Source organism: Thermobia domestica, chromosome 13 (assembly GCF_964235325.1).
Source record: "Thermobia domestica chromosome 13, izTheDome1.hap1.1, whole genome shotgun sequence".
Lineage (NCBI taxonomy): Eukaryota > Metazoa > Arthropoda > Insecta > Zygentoma > Lepismatidae > Thermobia > Thermobia domestica.
In genome coordinates, this window is record NC_137466.1 from 217,652,236 (window position 1) to 217,668,561 (window position 16,326).

General features: G+C 36.0%; 1 protein-coding gene across 1 annotated transcript in view; it reads left to right on the forward strand.

Annotated features, from left to right (window-relative positions):
- Positions 1-252: 252 nt before the first annotated feature.
- The window catches only part of LOC145669031 (arylalkylamine N-acetyltransferase 1-like), a 44,518-nt gene continuing 28,444 nt past the window's right edge, over positions 253-16,326 (forward strand). The window contains exon 1 of the mRNA XM_081737378.1: positions 253-356. The gene's annotated coding sequence lies outside the window, so the exon portion shown is untranslated. The remainder of the gene's footprint in view (positions 357-16,326) is intronic.

Sequence of the window (16,326 nt, forward strand, 5' to 3'; positions counted from 1 at the left end):
GTACCAATGTCATAACCTTGTGATCACTTGTAGTGTTCGGTACTTCCCACCGCTGCTTTCTAGGTGCATAACTTTATGTATGTTTCAACCACAGCAATCACTTCCAGCCAAAGGTATTCTGAAACGGTGGTGTTGATGCAGGAGGAAATTTGAAGTACATATTTGCTCCGTCCTTGACATATTTCGAAGCGAAGTATTTCCTTATGTGCAGTCATGGGCTCTTTTCAAACAGAAGAAGAAAAAGAAATGTTTTCCTAGAAAATGTTCAGATTTTAGGAGGAAAACAGAATTACAGGTGGGCGAAGACAGAGACACAGGTATTGAGTCAGTTGATTCGGTGCAACAGAAAAGAAAAGGTAAGATTCTATATAGCTTAAACATACTTCTAAGCGGTAGTGTCAATCTCTGTATAACGTTGGGAGGGTCCGGCCAGACATGTATGTTTCGTTGTCAGATATATAAACAAATATAGAGAAAAGCCACCCAGATCCTGGGGGCTGAGGTGCCCGTACTATCATATGTTCAAAGTAATTACCCTCCATCTGCAAATTATACTGCCTTATTACCATCAGTTTTAGTTTCGAGATACTTATCGTAGAATTTATGATTCAAATTGTTTTATCAGCCCAAGTAGCGAGGAGGTTTCTTGAACCCATAAGCTAGTTTTTGTTAGAAAATTCCAACATAATGTTATAAGCCAGTTGTCTGTTTTTAGTTATTTGATAGTTATAGTTTTTTAGGCAATTTGCTATAGTGATGAAAAAATAGTTCATGGATACCTGAGAAAGCAGGCTAGTGGATCCGAGGAGCCCTCTTCCTTCATTGGGACTACATGGAACAATTTCATTTGAATTTCGAACATCATAACAAATTTAACCTAAATACCAGACTGTTATATAGACAGAATATCAAAAGTAATTTTATCCCCCATGTCTTCGAATTAAATAAAGTGTGTATCTGACCACACTGCTCAACCAGGGAACAGTTTTGCATTATTGACGGCAGATGGCTCTGTTTTTACACACTTGGTTAGCTCGACATGGACAAAGAATAGGCCTACTGCAGATTTCTGTAAAGAAAACTAGTTTCATGTGACTATGTAGGAAAGTACTTGGATGTTTTTGGGTTAACAAAATTTAAAATAACTCCTGTACCTTTAATTATATAGCAAAGTTATTGAGTGGATTAATCCATTAGGGTGACCTGTAATCTAAAACAACTCTAGATTCCTAGGGTTACTATGTTTATCTGGAATATATTTAATTTGATTTTCAATTTAGAGAGTCCCTTTCAGCAGCGAGGCTATACGAGACGTGGACCTACAGCGTAACGTGGAATCTGAACCACATGAGATCTCGCCGCGAATCGAACCCAGGCCCCCACGTCACAGGTGCGTATGCTAACCTCTTAGCCATGAGGGAGCTTAATAATCTGGAATAGAATATAAACATTGTTTATGGCTAATACTGTCCCTTATAGTTGGGGGGTGGAAGATCCAAATGCATGTTCTTGCTTTTTTTAAAAAAGTTTTTAAATATTTATTTGCTGCTAACAACTGAACACAATAAGTAGCCTTTTGAAAATTTATGATTCGTGATAATTCGTGATAATTTCACTTTAGCGATTGTCGCAGAAATGATCGTATACTTTCTGTCCAGCCTACACCGATTTATCAACTCACGTGAAATTTAGCAAGAAAGAAAAAATGTATTATAGTTTGAAAGATGATTTTCTTAAGGAAATCGCAAACAACTTAGACCTCAATCAAGGGCGCCGATCCTGGGAGGGGGGGGGGCGAGGGAGCCCGGCCCACCCAAAACTGATGTGGGCTCCCTATTGTATTTATGAATTGCATATTGTATTTATGAATATGCAATATTTGACATAATTAGAGTGCAATTTGTCTTAAAATCTTCATATATATATACCTCCTGCATCTGAATGCCCCCCTTCCAAATTTACAGAGAAATCGGTGCCCTTGACCTCAATGACTCCTAGAGTAGTAGAAAGGAAATGCAACTATAATCGAACAAAATTGCATGTTAAATTTTTCTAGATGAAAATGTACTCGCAAAGATTGTGCATGTTAAAATTATTCAGTAAAAAATGCTAGTACTAATCCAACACAATGGCTTAGCCGAGTTGTGCTAAATTTTGAAATAAGACAGGCATTACTTCAACTCCATCATACTTCGAAATAAATTGTTAAAATGACAGTGGTGAAATGACTTTCTGACACGGCTACCGGAAGTATAGACAGATGTTAGTCATAATTTCTTTTTGTGTTGTTTTGTGTCGAGCTACCAAACAACTATTTACGAAAAACATATATTCCTTTTAGATAAACGGAAGTTACTGTTTTGAAGGAAAGTAAAGTATGTGATTTAAACTATGTACAGTATAAGTAGTTAAGAAGAACGAGTAAGGGGAAAACTGTCGAGTTAGATGTTGCGATTTTGCAGTCACTCTTCCTGAATGAAAGACGAGCATGATGGAATGAACAGGAACGTAAATAAATACTGTGTTAAATGCTCTTCATTTGACGCCATTTTATAAGAATCTCTGCAGCTTGAAATACACAGAAAACAAATGTTACAAGAAAAACATAACTTTACACTTTCCATACTTTTGAAAACAAGGATATTTAAATGCAGTAAGCTATCTTGCTTAGAACATGTAATCAATTATAAACAGTTCTAATGTAAGTCTATCCATCACGACTCTGGAACTTATTACACGAATAAGTAACAGGTTTGGCCAGAGGTTACTAAAATAGTGTTACAAGGCTTGGCGAATCAGGGATAAATTATTTAATTACCAATATTAATACTGCAGTAGCTTCTGTTAACCACATTGACTGGGGAGTTACTAACGCAAGGTATGTATTGAAGTAATATTCTGGCGTTGCATCTATTCCTACGTTCCTTCGTTCATACATCTAGTTCTTACCGCTTCTGTGTCAAACTTGTAACGTTCGGCTTGTGTTAATCAAAACACCGAAACCCTTATGTCAAAGTAGGACCCTGAATTAATGGTTGAACCACTGGCTTATGTACTGTAAATTTCTACATCTTTTGTTCTGTTGTGTTCCAACATATTATGTTTTTTTTTAATTACTACATCATAGTTTTAGTAAGTTGAGTTATATTTGGGTAGCAGGAGCATAGCCGGATTTAGGAGTGTGCAAAGGTACACGTGCACCCCCTCCCTTCGTTGTAAATACACACTATCAAAAGTGAGAAGGTAACATTGAGTTTTGAAAAAAATCAATAGTTTCAGACAGTGGCGTATTTAGAGGGGTTGGCTTCCGAGCTTAAGCCTCCCACCCGAAATCTTACTTACTATAGTAAAGTATATGAAATATCTTGCAGAATTTTCACATTTTCAGACAAAGCTCCCCCTGAAAGTTAAGAAAGCCCCCCCAAAACAAAATAATAAATACGCCACTGGTTTCAGACAATTTTCTGGAGGTTGAAGCGAAAGGATTCATCGAGAGCAGACACTTAGCATTTCCAGGGCAATTCCTTATTCACACCACATATGCCGAAAGACATTTAGAAATCTCAAATTTAATTCAAATATACTAGCAGTTATTTGGTGCACCCCCCCCCCTCAGAAATCTAGATCCGGCCTTGAGCAGGGGTGTCATTTGGAGATGAACTGCGACAATTGTCCCCTTCTGAGTTCGAGAAAGATACATTTTAATCAAAAGCTTTCAGTTTAACGTCCCACGATTATGTCCATTAGGCTAAGGGAAATGGATGATTGACACAAGTAAATAATGATGAAAAAATTCGTGGAATCAAAATGTGGGAAGAAATGAGAGTTCCCCGAAAAAACCCATGCGCACCATGTTGTGCACAACAAACTTACTGGGCCGGGATCGAACCAGGGACCCCACGCACCAGAAGTAAAAGCTCTACCATTAAGCTACCATGCTCCCCATTACATTTTAATTAATAGTGTAATCAGGGGCGGATCCAGGACCGACTTCTGGGGGGGGGTTGTCATACTGCTACTTTTAAGGGCTCCAAACTTTGGGATGGGTTTTATTTATATATACAAAATAAGAAAGCGTCCTCTTCTGGGGGAAGCGATCGCCCCCCCCTGGATCCGCCCCTGAGGGTAATAATATATTAATGGCAAAACTGATCATATCGGCAGAGCTTGTTACCTTTCATTCTCCCTCTTCCTCTTCCAAACAAAACTAGGGATGGCCACAAAGTTTCGGTTCCGGCGAGAGGAACCGGTTCTTGGAGATCCGGTTTTCAGAACAGGTTCCAGAAACGTTTCCAGATCTGGATCCGAAAATTCGGTTCCAGAACAGGATCTTAGGAACCGGTTTCAAACTCGATCCGAAAACCCGGTTCTAGAACAGGATCTTAGGAACCGGTTTCAGACCTGGGTCCGAAAAACCGGGTCCGTTCAGAGCCGAAAACCAGTTCCGCCAGGAACCGGTTCTGGCCATCCCTAAACAAAACCTGAAATTAGACTATGTTCGTCAGTTGTAATTGGGTATAAATGTGCTACTAACCCAGTAAAACAGTAGCTCTTAATTGTGTTATAACTTAAATTGCCAATGTGGAAACATTTTAGCCCATTGCTTTACTTCCTTCAGTTGTAAGTGGACAGGTAACGTTACTAAATAGGTGAGAATAAATAATAAATACCTTTATCAGATGACTTCGATCATTTTCGAAATTTGATAGAAATAGTATTGTGTGTACATATATAGGTGATTTTAATAAACTAAATTAGAAACACAAATACACTGCTTTCATAGGCCAATATTTAATCGAAGCTAATATTTAAGAATCTTTTGATGTTTTATTTTATAATCTATTATTCCAGTATGGTATCGTTTTCAAATATGGTTTTTGTCAGTGCCTGATGTTAGCATTACAGATTGAATAAAATGTACGAATAAACTATTCATAAAGCAACAGAAACTGTTTATGGAAGTCCATTTGTTAAAGGAGTATAAATAATTAAGAAACGAACTCTGAGAAAAAATAAGAACGGAATCAGACACTGTCATGCAGTGGCGGCCGGTGGATTGTGGTTTCGGGTGTTGCAGTACGAACGATAAGAGACAGAAGATATAAAGTTGACTCATTGACTAATCAGCATAACTTTAGATGCAAATGCTATGTGACATGTTAAATTAAATAAAATTCTGTTTTTAAAAAATAAAAAAATGCAGAACATTTTATCCGATTAATCACCTTAATTAATTCGTAAGTTCATTATTCTTTTTTGATTGGAGCAAATCTGTCTAATACATGCTGGTTGAACTCTGGTATTCTTGTTGTCAGGTCTATTTCGATGGAAAGCATAACCAATGGTGATAACCTTTCTTGGGACATTCAATTCCTTGAAAGTGTCAATTCTTTGTCATGTGGATAAAAACTTTTTGTCTTTTGTTGACGCCATAGGTACAGTTAATATTAATTTCAGAAGCTTTGTAGATTCACTGAATATTTTTTCTAGATTATTGCGAATGATTCATCCCAGCAAACTCAGTCCCTCACAGTGATCCGAATTCCTCTTCAGCGTTGACTGAAGAGAGTTCGTAGCAGAGATGAGTGTTATAAAAAAAACGTACATTGAACACACTTTGTTCACAGTTTATCCAGGAAAATTTAAAATCAATTGAGGAAATGTATCTGGTGCAAACAACACTACTGCCATAAGATATCCTGTAAATTTAAACTGGATTTTTTTCGAACACTCTTCTGAATTGCCCTTTACTTGTTTTTGTCTAAGTCTTAATTGCAATTTTTTCCTCAGTTGAAAGCTGGTTAATGTTTTTTGTAACTTATTTACAGAAGTTATGGTATACAATTCATTCAGAATTTGTAGGTTTTTTACAGAATTAAAGCACACACAAAAAGTTAAACCTAATAATTAAAAACCAAAACAGCTGATACAAAAGAGGTACTGGTATATGAATTCCGAATGTCACATATTCATACATCAACACACACACATGTGCGTAAAAGAAAAAAACTACATTCCAAATCATCCGTCTTGGTTGTTACGCACTGCACGATGAACACAATATACTTCCATATGAGGCGAAACAACGCTTACCAATGTGATATGTTCTGGAAAGGAAACCTCGAAACCCGCCAGATGAAGGATCAGCATGTAACAGAAGTAAAAAATCAAAGAACATCAAAACAAACAGCACGGCCAGTTCTACACTCAGAAGTGTTAACTGGGAGAGGTCCAAAGTATTTGAGAGAGGTCTAATACGTCTATATAATATGGAACCTGCCTTATTCTGCACCCGAAAAGACGATAAGTAATTCTTACTTACTGTCATCTATATTTTTAGAAACGAAATGATAGAACGATTATTTCTATAAGAAAAGAAGGAGTACATGATGAGGCGTAAAATAAAATATTTAGCCTACATCAATCGTTTCTCTGTTAAATAAGTATAGTTCGTTAAGAGAGTCTACAAATGTTAGTCAAGTTTCGAAATTTGTGGGAGGTCCGGACCCGGTGGACCCCCCTCGTGAATACGCCCCTGAGCATTGCTAACTAGTCCCAAATTCAATGTGGCGTTCCCTATCATACAGTTTTATGTGGAAATTATCAAGAGTATAAAATATACTTATTTTATAAAAAGAAATATGTATATACTAAAATACTATCCACAGAGGTGGGGGAGCGATTCTACATACTGACTTATTAATATTTGATTCACAAATTACTGTAGAAGAAGCCTTCATTATCAATATAAGCTAAGAATTAACTTGTAAATGCGGATCTACTTTCATTTGTGTTCTCCTCTACTAGATATTTTCTTTCTTATTTTGTAATTCTACAATCACTTCTTTAAATTGTCATTATATTGATTTGCTTCAGTATGGTCCCGTAATTTAAAAATATGAATGCATAAAATCAAATTCCACTTGTTAATTGCTAGTGAAAGAAAATTTAGAACTCTTATTTAGAGCGAAAAACCTTCTCGTTCACTGGAAACCGTGCTGTGTTGCAGAAGCACTGCAACGACCAGTCCCTTTAACTTCTGAGATAGGGGAAAGGAGACTTAACATTTGCTCCAATTGCCGCGCTGAAGGAATCTGGTCGTTGTATGCTCGCTGCAACACATAAATTAGAGACTCTGTGACGGATTATTTTTCGCTTTTTAAAACGGATTAACGGCACGGACAGTTACAGAAGAAAAAAAATATGTTATTTAAAATGTATATATGCGAGTATTAAAAAGTATTTTTTTTCTGTTCTTTACTACTATTGATAATAATATGTTTCTTGTAATACTTTGGTCGTTGCGCAACGCTGCAACGCTAACATTAGCCGCCACTGCTGCCATGCAATAGTTATAGTGATCAATTCGTAACTATGGGCATCCAGTTAAGCAAATGAAAGTACGAAGTGTATTATTAATTTCTGTTTCGTAATATTTTCGTTTTTTTTAAAGTTTAACTTTCCGCGCTTACGCCCTTTAGACGGATGATTAGTGAAAGTGAATAATTTAGAAATTAAATTTTTTGAGTTCTCCCATCGGGAACTGAGCTCCAGGCTACGTGCACCAAAGGCACAAGCGCTACCAACTAGACCAGCCGGGTGGACTATTTTCTTTCATATGCTATTATAAACATTGTATAGGGAGGCGGGTGGGTCACTGGTAGAGCGCTTACCTCTGGTGCATGGGGTCTCTGGTTCGAACCCCGGCCAGGTAAGTTTATGGTGGATAACATCGTGTATTCCTGTTTGATCCCGCATTCTCATTCCACCAATATTTCCATCATCATTCATTAGCCTTAAACGTTCGTCTCTCGTAACCTACACTAAGAAAAATCCGTTATCTGGACAGCGGTATATAGTACTAATATACTTAATCCTTATATTTACTACGGAATTCAGATGAAGTACCTCAAGAGGAAGAGCATATATATTGAGCTCTATATATGCTCTCTCTCTCTCTCTCTCTCTCTCTCTCTCTCTCTCTCTATATATATATATATATATATATATATATATATATATATATATATATATATATATATATATATATATATATATAGATAGATAGATAGATAGATAGATAGATATAGATATAGATAGATAGAGAGAGAGAGAGAGAGAGAGAGCATATATATATACAATGGCGGATCCAGGATATGATCAAGGGAAGGGCTGAGCGATAGTTTGCCGTTTTATCCAGTGTAAAGCAGGATTGAAGCTCATTTTATCCAGTGTATACCTGAGCGTCAAGGGGGGACCTATAGCCCCTATAGCCCCTCCCTTAGATCCGCCACTGTATACATACATACATACATATATATATATATATTACATACGTCAACTATATGCTATACCGGTATACATACATCTATATGTGAGATTCTGATCACATACATACAGTTCTTTCGTTCGTACGGAAAGTAAGTTTATTCGGAACACTTATACGAAAAGTACATATAACATATACTTTTTCAATTATACTTTTGCTGCACGTTTAGTCCAAAACTACAGGGTTTACAGATGTAACCTATGTTTTTAAGTACGCCACATGTTTTGTGTGTGTGTGTGTGTGTGTAAAAGACATAATTATGGGACGTTAAACTGAAAGATTTGAACGATAAACATCGTATACTTTCTGTAAGTATTAAACAAGCTTAATATACTCATTTTGCGAGGCCAGGACATAGTTTGGAAGTCCGGGCTCTTATCTTCCACTTTCGTGGCTCATGGAATGTTCCAATGGAGCGCACTCCGGTGGAGCACATTCAGCTGAGTGATGTATGGTCAGTCCAAAGGCTCTATTTTTGGCAAAGCCTTTTATCTCTGAGAACCACGATAGTTCGTGGTAAAGCTTTCATTTCTCACGTGTGCGGTCCTTGGTTCAATCCTAGCTTGCCCAACTAGACTTTGTGGTAAGCAATGACTCCCGCATGTATTTTTTTTAATTCTCTCTTTTTCTTTAACTTTTTCATATTATTTCATTCATTATCATCATGAATCTTCCTCTGCTTCTTACATAAAAGTAGGACGTCAAACTAGAGATTAAATTCCATTCATTTCTCTTAAATCCGAATTCGAATAACTGTTTAATTATCTCAACATTAAATCAACACCAAAATGTATAGCACTTCCTCACGGAAGCAGAGACAGATCTAGTGGCAAAACTATAAGGGGGGGGGGACAGAACCCAGACTATGATAAGTTTATCATGAGTTAACTCTAAACTTTAAAAAAAAAACATATAAATAATAGGTTAAATTTACACCGCTCAAAAATACTTCGGGGCCTAGGCCCCTCGGCGCCGGGCTAGATAAGCCACTGCAGGGAAAATGGATTTGTATAAACCAAGAATTTGAAACAACACATTATGAATTCCATATTATTATAGACAACTATAAAAGTCTTTTATAACTGATCAAGTGGTAAGCACGTGCGTCTTTGATGGCGTAGTACAGAGATCGATTCTCGGAGGGAGAGCACTAAAAATTGGAATGTATTACCGTAGTTCGGATTAAATTTTAAATTTGTAGGTCACTTCTCATATAACATCGATGCTGAAAAAGAACGGACCACTGTAATATATAAGAACATCTGCTATTACTACAAAAATTACACAACAATAAATAATAATATATTTTGTTTGACGATTGACAAGGAAACTACTGCTCATAAAATGGGTGACACCCTTATTTCTTAGATTTATACATAAACACGCCGCCGTTTGCTTTATGGGGTGTAGCTTCCAGTGATCCCACATCTTGCTTTAATGAACCTTCTTGTTACATAAGTCAATAAACCAGACACGCCGTCAATTAACTCTATTGCTTCAAGATTACAAGTTAGTCCACAGGGTGGCGCCACAGTCTGCCAATGAATACACTTCCTGCAGGTTTTTCGGGTGCATTTTCACAACCAGCTGAGAAGATTTCCATCAATCTGGAGGTAACTATTATCAAACTTTATCGTATTTTTATTAATAATTTTTTCGCCAATACAGGTGGAATCCGAGTCTTTTCTTGTACAGTGACCTAAAGTAGTTTTTCCATTCTTTTATTCTTCAATGTCCAATAACTCGGCCAATATGAACATAGGTATCGATAACATGTAGAAAATTCCAGTATGTTGTTGCTGTTTCTTCTTCTTCTACCTCCTGGGTCAATAAGCTCTCTGACTGGCGTGACGAACTTTCTAAACTTCGATAACCTCAAGCGGATTTTTAATTACTTGTAGATTTTCTTTCGTATAGCATGTATTATTTAGACTCCAAATCTCGGTCTTTCTCTCAATATTATACTTTCTGCTATCTTCACCTAGAGATGCAAGGGCTCAGAAATAGAAAAAAAAAATTGCTTTTTTTGTTATTAAATTCCAGGCTTTTTGAAGATTGCAATTTTAAGAATCAATGTTCCACATTTATTTTCCCGTTACCGTACAACATAAAGAATTGAATTGTTGTATGCTGAGAAAATATATATATATATGGGAATTTCGATTTGAATTCTTTCAGTTTAACGTCCTATGATAATGTTCTTTAGGCTAAGGGAGACGTTGATTAAGGGAAGTGAACGATGATGAAACATTTGGTGGAATGAGAATGTTGAGGAAAAGGGGAGCACTTCGAGAAAACCGACGTACGTAATGTTATTCACCACAAATTGCTTGGCCGGTAACCGAGCCAGGGACTTCAGTCACCAGAGGTAATCACTCTACCACTGAGCCACCTTTTTTTGCAACTCTTTTGCCTCCATAGTCAATAGCGTGATTCCTCCGTATTTTACTAACGTTTCTAATCAGCCTATTTTTCTTTCTTTTTAAAATAGTGATCAGTATAGGCCTTCTTTCTTCTGAACCATGATGGCTTAGTGCTAGGACGTTCTCATCTAGCACATGGGATCGCTATTTCGATCACAGCTCGCGCCAAGCGGACATTTTGGTTGACAAGCATTGTATACGTGGGTTTTCTCGGAGTTTTCCTGTTTCCACCCTCTTTCTTTATTCCACCATTTTCCTCATTGCCATCTTCGTTTAGCCCACACAGCATAACCATGCAAAGTAAATCTAAAATATTTTATACTTTTCTTCTACCATTTCGAGGAATGTTTCATTCGATAGGCCAGACCCTTAGCCAGAACGTTAAGACAGGAGGGGGAAGATAAAATTTAAGGAGTGCTAACTTGAGTTTGCTTCATATTCTTGACTGTTTTCTTTCCAGGAAGTGGTAAAAATAATAATCCATTTCCGGTTTTAACGTTGATCACTATTGAGCAAAAACGATAATAGTTAGTGAAAAGCGGTTTTCTGCAACTGACTAAGAAAATATTTCATCTTCATCTTAACTATCTACTAAAAGCAGAACTTATAGAATCCACTAAAACTTCAGGTTTCAATATTGATCTGCAGAGAGTCAAAACAATAAGAAATAACGAGAAAATGAAAATGAAATCTTTGAGTTTTACGTCCCACGGTTATGCCGGTTAGGCTAAAGGAGACGGTGATGATGAGTAATGAATGAAATGGTGGAATGAAGAAAGTGGGAGGAAACGGGAGAACCCCGAGAAAACCCACGCACACGGCGCTTGTCCACCACAAAGTTCACTTGGCGGGAGCAGGGTTTGAACCCGAGACCCCTAGCACCAGAGGTGAACGCTCTACCACTGAGCCACCGCGGCCCCAAATAATGAGAAACGTATTTGAGGAATTTATTTAGCCTTCTAAGAATGAATACCACTTTCTTTCTTAACTCTCTATTCAAAGCAGAAGTGACAGAAATCTATCACCTTTTGTTTCTAACGCTGATCACGATAATACATGGCGAGAAGCAGTGGCGGATCCAGGATATGATCAAGGGAGGGGCCAAACCATAGTTTGCCGTTTTATCCAGTGTAAAGCAGGATTGAAGCTCATTTTATGCAGTGTAAACCTGAGCGTCAAGGGGGGGGGGAGGGCTATAGCCTCTTAGGCTCCCTAGGATCCACCCTTGGCGAGAAGAGGGTTTTCTGTAATTAATGAATCGTCCCAAGAATATATTCTATCTTAACTGTAATGTCTTTACTAAAGCCAGCAGTAGTAGAAATCTAGTACCACTTCCGGTTGATTGGGAATTAATTGAGAAAATATTACACTATACAATTCCTTCGCGTGGTGTATAGCAGGAACTGCTAATTGTTAGAACTATTGTAGAACTGCAGCATGGAAAATATTGCTAACTGGTGTTCTCTTAACAAACTGAGTGTAAACATAAACAAAGGTAGGGGTCGCGGTGGCTCAGTGGTAGAGCGTTCACCTCTGGTACTTGGGATCTCGGGTTCGATCCAAGCCCCCGCCAAGTGAACTTTGTGGTGGACAAACACCGTGTGCGTGGGTTTTCTCGGGGCTCTCCCGTTTCCTCCCACTTTCTTTATTCCACCATTTCATTCATTACTCATCATCACTCGTCTCTTTTAGCCTAACCGGCATAACCGTGGGACGAAAACAAAGATTTCATTTCATTTCATTTCTAAACAAATGCAACAATTTTAACAAAAGAAACACTGACCAAAGCTTAAAACACACTTTATTTTAAATTATAATTTGTAACGGTTTGTGATATCTAACATATCCTTCTTCAGACACTATCGAAAATAAATGAAAATACAGACATATATATATAATCATTGTTCCTCTGTTAAAATAATTAATCCAAAGCCATGGATAGTCTTACTATCGAAATGTAACATTAATTATTTTACTAGAAACAAAAAACAAATAGACTTTAAGTATTCAATGAATAAGATCTTACTAAATAGATTAAACTCAGTCAAAAATCTTGGAATTACCTTTGACATGAAACTGACATTTAATAACCATATAGAGAACATAGCAAATTAATCTCTCAAGATGTTATGGTTCATAATTAGAACTGGAAAGGAATTTGACAATATTACCACACTAACAAAAATGTGTGAAGTCGTAATGTCCTATGTCTGATTAAAATCAGAATATGCTGCCGTGATCTGGAACACATCACAACAGCAATACCGACACCAACTGGAAAAAGTCAAATCTAAATTTATCAAATACTTGCCATATGAAAATTATCTAACATTAATAGGCAACTTCTGTATCCCTACACTTGAACAAAGGCGAAACGTGATACATCTCATTTTCCTCCATAAAATAGTACAAAACGAGTTTAATTGTACGAATCTGATATATACACTAAATTTCCATATCCCGACACTTAAAACTCGTGCTGACAACTCTGGCCTGTTCTATTGCAACAAAGCAAGGAAAAACATATTATTGAAACCACCGATTTGGAAAAATATGCACTACTTATAGCAAAATATGTATCGAAAACAAAGAAACTGACATATGTAATATGAACTACATGTTTAAGGAAGCTATTGTAAATGTATTTTGTAATACACCAACACCATAATTAGTAGAGCAATTCAAAAGCACAAAAAGCATAATAGCAATTTACACATACGGTTGGTACCTTAAACATGGTTGTGGTTGTCTAAGAGTTCAGAAAAAAACTAATTTGAAAAGCATACTAAAGCATAATTTTAGAAAATAAAGCATAAAGCATAATTTAAAATATATAGCACAATTCTTGAAAAATTCTGTTAACTGCAAGTTTAACATATTGTATTAATATTTTGTAAAACCAATATTTACAACGCAAAATCATTGAGAACATAACAATGCAACAATGAAAAGCTTATTTTCATTCCTGTAAACTTCTTTTCGGTGTAATCCTTTGGTGTGGAGAAAAAAAGTAAAAGAAGAAAACTTTCCGCCAACAATGAATAGTATACAAGAACTCCACACTGTATTGTTATGTGTACCTCTTGAACTTGAGCACTTTCTGTACTTTTTGGTGGCATATTTTACTGTCCCTTTCTGTATATATGCACCTCTAAGATACACACAAGTGATAAGAAAAACTGACTCGAGCAGATATCTTTTTACAGTGCATTAAGTAGAAAGTTAATTAAATATGAAAGAAATTGGTTGCATAAAATATTAATAAATAGATCAAGATACTTAGAATATTTAATATATAGTAAATATTATACATTATACACGATGAATGTAAAACAATGATTGAAATGAACAATAAAGCATAATTTGGAAAAAAATAAAGCATAATTAAACAAAAAAATAAAGCATAATGTGGGTTGCTCTAATAATTAGGCTTATGCCTGTTGTGTTGATGACAAATAAATAAATAAATTGTATTTGTGTAAATGAACAACTGAAATTCCAGGGAGTGTTAATCCCTTCTCCTGGCTAACCCCTAGCTACGAGCCTGCGTCGCCCTATGCACCAACGTTTAATTTTCAACATTCTTGTATAGCTCCACGTTTCGAAGTCTTCCATTCTCCGTTTTCCTTCTTCTAGAGTTTATGGTTTCCTCCTTCAGTTCCATGACGATATTTTTGGTCAGAAACTTTTCTTTTAAACCGACTCAAAAAAAAAAAAAAAAAAAGGTTGTCAGTTTGACCTGTTTGTATGTTCGCGATTATGTGGAGAAACGTTTCGTCCTATTTTGATGCCGTTTTCATTAATCTAATAAATCATTCCCAAGAAATGTTCTTACGTACAAATTACTTGATAAAAATTGAGAAATTATGCAATTAATTAATTAATCATTAAATGATCAAATACCTTTTTACTGCACGTTGAAAAACACCGTGAAATGTGCGGCAACCAGAAAGTCAATGAAGTAAGATGGGTTGCATAAACTAAAGGGTTAAAACATCTTTGTATCGCGTTTTCTCTAAATGTTTTAACAAATGGATGTTAGATGACACATGTTGAGGTCATTTGCGATGTCATAGCTGCTTATATCCCGGTCTTGGCCAACTTTTGCCTGAATATCGTCTACTTTTTTCTGTAATCCACTGTGAGAAACACCTTAAACATCTTTAAACAAATTTAATATAGAAATAACCCATTTGAAAAATCGCACTAAAACCAGAAGATAATAAAGGCACTAATATAATAACAATAATAATAATAATAATAATAATAATAATAATAATAATAATAATAATAATAATAATAATAATAATAATAATAATAATAATAATAATAATGAAGAACTTAAAAGCAGAAAATAACTTATTACTATTATGAGTATTTTTTTTGAGTCTCGTCTAGCCAAACATTAATGCCTCATAAAATTACAATGGAAATAATTTTATATTAGCCATTAATAATTATGTTCAGCTTGTCGCGGTTTTCAAAGACATTTTACAGGTAATAGTAATAAATTATTCTCTGCTTTTAAGCATTTTATTATCATTATTATTATTTTGTGTTTTATAGCGCTGTTATTATTGTACGAATATGTTATTTGTTTGAAGTACTTAGGATTTTACGCATAGACATTCTTATGGTGGAGTAGAGGAGGAGAGAGGGCAATTGCACACACACACATGAATTTTTGAAGAGGTTCGCACCTTTCAATTGCATGTTAAAACATGTTAAATTAGCTTAAGTATTTAAATTAATTTAAAAAAAGAAAACAGTTGAGAATGCTCCAAGAGCACTGCCAGTGCGAACTGTAAAAGAATGGAGAGATGGAAAAAGAGAAGAACTGTGACTGTTCCTACGTGTAAAAACAAATCTGGTGTTGATCACCAATATGATCTCTCTATGAGTTACGTTTCCCGAGATAGTTGCTCCATAAATCTCCAGAAATCAGAACTATTTTTTTTTACCAATATCTCAGGAACGGTAAGTCATACGAAGATGATATTGATGTTAATCAATACCTAAGAGGATGGTAAACATTTTGGTACCGATATTAAGTGATGGCTACTGGCCAAACCAGTGGCCAGTTGGACAGTGGCAACCGGTTACTATTTGGTACCAAAATATTTACTATCCTCTTAGGTATTGGTCAACATCAATATCATCTCTCTATAACTTATGGTTCCCGAGATATGGCTCCTTAAATCTCCGGAAGTCGGCCATTTTTTGGCCAATATCTCGAGAACGGTAAAAGTAACGCAAGAAATTCCATCACTTTCTCAGATAGTTGTTGATGCTCTATCGAATGGAGGACTTAAGAGTCTTCATCCCGGCGAAATTAAAATACCGCTAATTTTACAGTAATTATGTGATATCTTCAAATAGATTAAAAGATAATCGAAATGTGGAACAAGAGCGCCCTAGACTATATTATTTTACTTGAGAAACCGTTATCACGACTCACTTATCTGCTTTCGATTTCGAGCCATTTTGAAAAATCGGCATTTATTTTCGCGTTTCTAAACGGCTGAAAACGGAAAGCTACTAGGTGACTTGTGGTAACGGCACCTCACGCGAAAT